The sequence below is a fragment of the Ictalurus furcatus genome, chromosome 1 (assembly GCF_023375685.1).
Source record: "Ictalurus furcatus strain D&B chromosome 1, Billie_1.0, whole genome shotgun sequence".
Taxonomy (NCBI): Eukaryota; Metazoa; Chordata; class Actinopteri; order Siluriformes; family Ictaluridae; genus Ictalurus; species Ictalurus furcatus.
Window position 1 is genome coordinate 12,560,398 of NC_071255.1, and position 7,073 is coordinate 12,567,470.

Below are 7,073 nucleotides of genomic sequence, written 5' to 3' on the forward strand. Positions count from 1 at the left end.
GCTTCTTTAACACTAGTAACAGCTTCAGGCATTGCTACATCAAATCCCTTCTGTCTTTCATAAAATGGGACCGGAATTGTACAGTTTGCACTGTTGTACACCAGGCGGTGTTCTGTCCTTTTTTTGTCCTCACAGTCTCTGGTCTTTTCAACCGTCTCAGACCCAGTAACATTTGCAAAGTCCTGTATCTTCACCTCCTCTTTGGTAATGTGACTGAAACTTTCATCATATATTTTATTACTACTATTCTTTAGAGGGGATTGTCGGTGAAGGTCCTTCACAGGGTAATCACTGGATAAGAGGTTAGGATTAAAATATATCACTTTGGTTATTGGTTCATTCATTTCTGATTAAATGGCGTTAGTCCTTATGCCGGGTGTCAGTTGTGAAGCTATTCATATATTGTCTGGTGTAGATTCAGGCATGGTGACACCATTTCTGACAGCTTGATTGAATTAACAGAATTCTGAATCAGAGGCATGGTGTGGTACTCCCTTCTTGCTTTGTCTCCACCATCAGTACCACCCTATTCGTGAGATACTCCTGAGATGGAAGGGGATTTGGTTTTCAGGCTAAAATTCCATTAAGGTCCTCTCATTTATAACCTTGTCCATAAAACCTACCTTTGATTGACTCGGATAGAGTTAACATCAGTCCCCTTGGATGGCTAAGGTCCTGAACAATATCCTCTGATGTTTGAAACAACAATATGCTAACTTTGGTTGTTAGCTTGCAAAAGAAGGAGCAATGACGTCACTCAGTGCGTACTAATCAGTTTAAAACTACCTGAGAATTCACTGAAACGTTTCTTCAAAATCCACTTGTAAAAACCATGCAAATAGAACATTTTCTTTTCTGTGGGAGCCAGCCATCTCCATCCTCATCACTGCCACTGGGAAAGGTCATTAATCTGGAAAAGAACAAAGTACGGCAATTATGGAAATAAAATTAGCAGAATTTAAAATTTTAGAATTTATGATTTTTTGTGAAATTCAAGTTTAAATCTCAATATGGCATATAAACAATCTCCTTTCAACAATGGGAAAAACATTAACAGGTAATACAATGTAATACAAATGTATTTTTTAAAAATAAATGTATTACATATAAATTCAATGCATGCAGATGGTGTTTTGTTTTTATAATATAGTGTTTATAGCTATGGTTTACAAAGAAAAGAAGTATATAACATTATACAATGGGGGAAATAAGTATTGAACACGTCAGCATTTTTTTCAGTAAATATATTCCCAATGAGGCTATTCACATGAAATTTTCACCAGACTTTGGTATTAAGTCAAGAAATCCACAAATATAAAGAAATCCAAACATTAAAGTCCATAAATGAAGTTATGTGTAATAAAGCAGAATGACACAGGAAATAAGTATTGAACACACTAACTGAAATTTATTTAATACTTAATGGAGAAGCCTTTGTAATGACAGCTTCAAGACGCTTCCTGTATGAAGAAATCAATCAGCCACAGTATTCAGGTGTGATTTTGGCCCATTCTTCTAAACGTATTGTCTTTAAATATTGTTTAATTGGATAAAAGTCAGGGTGAATGGGCCATTCATTCAATTATATGAAGTCTGCCAGTACCATGTGATGAAAAACAGCCCCACACCATGATGCTTCCACCTCCAAACTTCACTGTTGGTATAGTGTTTTTTGGGTGATGTGCAGTGGCATTTCTTCTCCAAACATGGTGTGTAGTATGACAGACAAAAAGTAAAATTTTGCTCTCGTCTGACCAGGCTACACCCTCCCAGTATTTCATAGGCTTGTCCAAATGAGTTGTAGCAAACTTTAAACAAGCTTCGACATGCCTTTTCTTTAGCAATGGAGTCTTGTGGGGTGAGCGTGAGGTGTGGAGTGCATTGCCTATTGTTTTCTCTGTGATGATGGCACCTGCTGCCTCCAAGTGTTTCTGGAGCTCTTTCCGAGTGGCCCTTGGCTCTTGGGCTCCTCTTCTTACTATACGTCTGACCCCCTGGTCAGAAATCTTGAGAGGAGCTCCTGTGCATGGCTCCCGTTGATGACGGAGTAATACTGCTTCCTATTGCGGGTAATGGCCTCAATGGTGCTTACTGGAAGATTCTGAAGTTTTGAAATATGTCTGTATCCAATTCCATCAATATGTTTTGCAACAATAAAGTTGCGAAGGTCTTGAGAGAGCTCTTTGCTTTTACCCATCAAGAGAGGTTTCTTGTGTGTCACCTTGGTAACGAAAAGCCTTTTTATAGACCATAAATTTACTAACCCATCTGATATTAATTTGCACAGATTGGGGGTATAATTACTTATGGATTTCAGTTGGTTCCTTGCCTTGCCTTGGATAACTGCTTTTTCTTAGTGTGTTCAATACTTTTTCCTGTGTCATTCCACTTTATTACACATAACTTTATTTATGGACTTTAATGTTGTGAATTCTTTATATTTCCAGATTTCTTGAGTTAGTACTGATGTCTGGTGAAATTTTCATGTGAATAACCTCACTGAAAATTTACTGAAAAAAATGTAGACGCATTCAATACTTATTTCCCCCACTGTATACCTCTGTTGTCACAAATGGTACTTGTCCAGACAGAAATACACTCACTTCAAAACTATTTGCATGATGCTATACCAATGACAGGTTCCAATTGGAACCTACTGCCTGCTTTATACTATAATGCTGTTCAATTCTCAAATAAGAAGGCGTGCATTAATTTTCTATTACAGCATGGCTCTGACAGTAGTTCTAGCTGTAACATTAATCATAGGTTTATATTAATATGCTATTTCTAATATGTTATCATTCCAATTGGACCCTGTGAATAGCTCATTCACAGGGACATGCATTGTGGATGCTCCACATAATCAAAGAGTAATAATAAACTGATTATTTTTAAATGTGTTTTTGCATAACAAAGAAAATTTTTTTATCACTGATATGGTGGTTTTCTCTTAGAAGATGTGCATGAAAAATTTATGAAAGGACTATCAGGTGTCAGCACTTTGTAACAGTTACAGTTCCCCGACATGGGAAAGTCTTCAGGGCAGAGGACTTTGTGCTTTCTGGATTCTCAGTATCATGACAAGTTGCATTTTTTGTCTTAAGTTCAAGAGTGAGAAAAACAAGAAGCTGGTGAGAAATGACGGTTTATAACAGCTATAATATAAATTATAAGAGGAACTAAATAACTAATTTCCACAACATTAAATTAGGGCTGCAACTAACGATTACTTTCATAATCGATTAATTGGCCGATTATTTTCCGATTAATCAGATTGGGGGGGGGGGCAAACTTTCAGTACCATTTATTTTGTTTATTTAAAATAAAATCCACAAACTGGGCGTTACAAATATAAACTTCAGACTAAAATTTTACACAACTGTTTGTCCAAAACAGAAAAGAACCCAATACACACAGACACACACCAGAATATATAATATTAATTTAAGACTGTAGTTTAATTACTTTTAAATGATCAAAAGTAAACAGAAGTAAAACAATATGCCTAAAGTCAGTGAGTAACAGAAACCACAAGGTGCAGTGAAAGCGAGTTTGTAATATTAATTTAGGAATGTAGTATAATTCAGTGCTTTTTGTGCATCCATAAAAAAATTATGCATAAATACTTATATATAATATAAACTAAAATAAATAAAATTAATATTTTATTATTTTATATATATATATTGCATTATTTTTATGGATGACCAAAAAGCACTGAATTAAACTACATTCTTAAATTAATAATAAGAACTCACTTTCACTGCACGTTGTGGTTTCTGTTACTCACTGACTTTAGGCATAATGTTTTACTTCTGTTTACTTTTGATCATAGTGTTTTAGACATTACAGATCTTACTCGCGCTCCCACTTTGTATCAGTGCATCTACACCACGCGTGAGGAGTAACACGGCTTTGTTATTTACAGATTACTTCCATTATAATAAACTACAGAAGTTACACTGCAAGCACGCACATACAGCATATGACGACAATAAACTTAAATTAAACTAAACCTTTTAAGCAACTTGCACCAGTTTCCCCTGCCCCTTACACACAGTGGAGCATTTTGGATTTAAACATAAGTTTGTGCTCGTGCAGCACTGTTCGATCTCCGCGGTGTTTAATCTACAATGCTCTCCTGCCTTAGAGGACTTGGAGGTCGCACACTTTCTTCCTGTCACTTGACGATTTCACCTCCGTCTGATGGTGACTGAGGACATGTTGGGAATAAAAGGTAACGTTGACAAACAGTAAACTGAAGAAAGTCATTGTCGGTGACTCTGTGTATTAGACTAAAGCTAGCGGTGTCACATTACGTGCATATGACGTCATGCGCCGTCAACTAGGAAGCGGCTTATACTTCCGGTTAGTAGAAAACGCTAGTGTTATATTTGAGACAATATTACCTTTCTAAAATTCACACACTAGACGGTAGAGTACATAGTACATAGTGTAAGTGTATAGTACGTCATTTGGGACACAACTTTAGTATTTACTCTCCTATGCGTGTTTTCGGAACAGATGTAACGTAGTGAGTAAATTTATCCCATGCCACGCACAGACCAACTAATCGATAATGAGATTCGTTGACAACGATTTTCATAATCGATTATTTGTTGCAGCTCTACATTAAATGGAACTACAGTATAAACAGTTAAAAAGTGTGATATGTCATTCATTAATAAATAAAAATGTGCAAATATTGGCAAATCGCTGTGGTATAAGCGTAATACACACTTTGAATATTAATCTGTTTTGCATCGGGCCGGATCATACCACCCCGTGTGGTTTATTTTATAACAGCGCAGTCCATTGTGTGGAATTCCTTACATAAAACAGGTGTATTTCTGTATTCCACATTGTTACTCGTTCGTCATTACATACTCCCTTGGACAGTAGTCTTGTCTGGTTAACTTTCTTCTGGCAGATATTTTAGCCATTTGCCAAGCATTACTATATCTTTTTAAATTATCTTATTTCAGGACTGAGTTACTACAGTAATGTCGCACTTTATATTATAAAACTTGAGGAACTGTTTTACAGGACTTGTTATCATAATGTTTTGTTTAATAAATACTCAATCCCACTTAATTTATGATACAATCAACAATAAGTTACCACTATCTAACAAAGTGACAAGAGTGTGATAAAAGCAGTTTGTTTAGTTAGATGTTATAAGAGTTTAAGTACGGCAGGGAAACACCCTTAACAGGATGCCAGTTCATCAGGAGGCCGGCGCACACACACACACACACATATATACACACACACACACCTCTAAGGGCAATTTAGTGTAGCCAAATCCACCTATACTGGCACGTTTTGGGAGGTGGAAGGAACCCGGACCAGAGAACCCGGGTGAAAACCACACCAAAAACGGAAAGCACAGAATGCACAGAAACTCCACACAGACAGTAACCCGAGCTCAGGACAAAACCAGGAACCCTGGAGCTGTGAAGCGGTAACGCTACCCATTGCACCACCATGTCACCCAATTGTTATTCATGTTGCACATAGGCGTTTACTTAGCCACGACTGCTAAGATCTCAAAGAAAACTTAAAACACAAACACATACACACACACACACACACTGGCCAATAGTTTTGGCTGCTACACAAAGGTACAAGTGATTCTCACTCTCACACACACACACACACACAACTTAAAAGTTACCTCTGACATCATTTTCTGCCTTCTGATGCTGAGACCCCAAGATCTGTTACTGATGGTGTCAAGACCCAGGGTGCCAACATCTTTGACATGAAATGTCCCTAGCAGGTTTCATGCTTCCAATCTGTGCCCTATTGAGAACATGGAAAAGAGCATAACTTTGAGAACTCATCATTTCAAGACATTGTTTAGGCCTATTGTTTTTGTTTGGGTTTTTTTTTTCACCCACAAGGGAATGACTTTTGAGCATTTTAGTAAACATCTCATCTCTACCATCTGTTTTTTGAATCAAAAGCCATCATGTGTCTAAGTCATGAAAATGGAATTTAAATAGTCCACTTTTTTGTGGTGAGACTCAAGTCCACCAAACTGCGTTTTAAACTGCCATGTGCCTCCCAACTTAGGCAACATTTATAGTTTAGTTTGGACTCAGCAAACTTCTTAAGCTATTGTACTGAAAAAAAAGTCTTACCCACAGCCTTCGTGTATTCATCAAAAATCCCACTTGCAGTTAATTTCCATGCACCCATGATCTGTAACTGTGTTTTATGGTAAATAATTAAACTCTAGATACTCATATTATAAGGCTCTTGCTTGCACAGGCTATAAAACGTACCAGACTTATATATTATATATTATATATGTATGTATGTATGTATGTATGTATGTGTGTGTGTGTGTGTGTAATTTTTTATTATATATTTATCTGCTATATAGCTTCTTTTGCATTATGTGTATAATATCTACCCCTAATTCAACTCGCTTGTCCTTACTAGTTAAACACCAATACTATCGAAAGTCATTTACTTCTGTAAATGATCTTAATAAACAAGGTGCACGCATCAGTAAACGCCCCCGTCTCCAGGTTTGACAAGAAGCGCAGACTCAAAGCTCTCAGAAATGTCCTGCGGGAGGAAGCGACACGGGCACAAACGGACGCCATTACACGGAGTCGGAGGTCCGATTTTAAAAAAACACACACACATTTAGCCTACCATTCTTTTGATGCTGCGAGTCGATGTAGTGGCTCGAACCCGTGTCGCTAACAGCGTTTAATTCGTTCCTGTAGAAAAGCTCGAGCGAAAGCTAGCCGCGTTTCTATCCTGCCGCACTGTGAGGAGAGACTCCGAGCTCGGACCTGCGACCAGCCATTTTCTGCGTACCGAGGGTTCGAGCCGGTGACACCGTGCGCAAAACACCGCTCGCTTACAAACCATATTTCAAACTTTCTTAAGGTTACAGCATGTGTACAAGGCTATCGTTCAAGCCACATGCTCTATATATCACTATACTACTGAAGCCCCGTAGTGACACTTCCTTTTTAAACAGAAATATTCAATATGAAACTGTTTCTCACCCCACGAGTCAGCTCGCGCAGGCACTGGCTAACCCGACCCTC

General features: G+C 37.7%; 1 long non-coding RNA gene across 2 annotated transcripts; it reads right to left on the reverse strand.

Moving 5' to 3' along the window:
- Positions 1–3: 3 nt before the first annotated feature.
- LOC128608464 (uncharacterized) lies at positions 4–7,073 on the reverse strand. 2 transcript variants are annotated; one of them, XR_008386076.1, is made up of 3 exons: positions 7,032–7,073; positions 5,678–5,805; positions 4–910 (listed from the first exon to the last, which is right to left on the reverse strand). It is a non-coding gene; the product is annotated as an uncharacterized LOC128608464 (long non-coding RNA). The 2 variants fall into 2 exon arrangements; XR_008386078.1 differs by lacking the exon at positions 7,032–7,073 and adding an exon at positions 6,670–6,859.